The sequence below is a fragment of the Ipomoea triloba genome, chromosome 8, assembly GCF_003576645.1.
Source record: "Ipomoea triloba cultivar NCNSP0323 chromosome 8, ASM357664v1".
NCBI classification, from domain to species: domain Eukaryota; kingdom Viridiplantae; phylum Streptophyta; class Magnoliopsida; order Solanales; family Convolvulaceae; genus Ipomoea; species Ipomoea triloba.
Genome location: NC_044923.1, coordinates 19,959,754 through 19,960,531, shown reverse-complemented (window position 1 = coordinate 19,960,531; position 778 = coordinate 19,959,754).

Below are 778 nucleotides of genomic sequence, written 5' to 3'. Positions count from 1 at the left end.
CAAGTCAAGGCGGGGAGTATCCTTGACAGAAATGGCTTCATCACCAACTCCCCTAATCCAAAAATGGCGGAAAAAGTCCTGAAGAAGTTTGAGAAAGAAGGACTGATGAAATACATGACGCACGACTACGGGACCGTTCACCCCCTCGACTTCACAGAATGGTTCGCAAATGCCAAGGTCACGAAGGGTAAAATCGAAAGCCGCTTTAATGATTTTCCCATCACAACATCTGTAGGTGACCTCAGAGCGGCATTTGATTTCGCGTCATCGGAGGAAGCAGTCAAGCATCTATCGGATTACGACTTGGACAAGCAAGCCTTCTGGGAGAAAATCCGACTAGCGACTGCACCACCCAGAGCATCCTCTGCCCTCCGCAAGTACCACCTAAAGGAGAGGTTTGCTCTCGCTGCCGACCTAATCATGAAGTTTGTGCTCGGCAAGGTGTCCGGAACTGACGAGGTTAGTCTAGACCTCCTCAAAATCCTCCATGCCATTTGGAACAACAACAAGCTGGACTGGGCACATATTATCTTCAACTTCCTCCAACAGCAAGTGATGCGCTCAGTCTCCAACGCCAACCTGTCGATCAGTAAAAAGGTTGGTTTCGGCTTTGTTGTGCAATTTCTCTTAAGCCTGAAGGGCTTTGAATTGAGGGAAGGAAAAGAAATTCATCGAAATACCTATATGGGTAGGACGAAATCTCTAGTCCCCAAAGCTAAAGGTGTTAAGGCTGCACCTTCTCCCTCACAGCCAAAAGGAAGGGGCAAAAGGAAAGCCC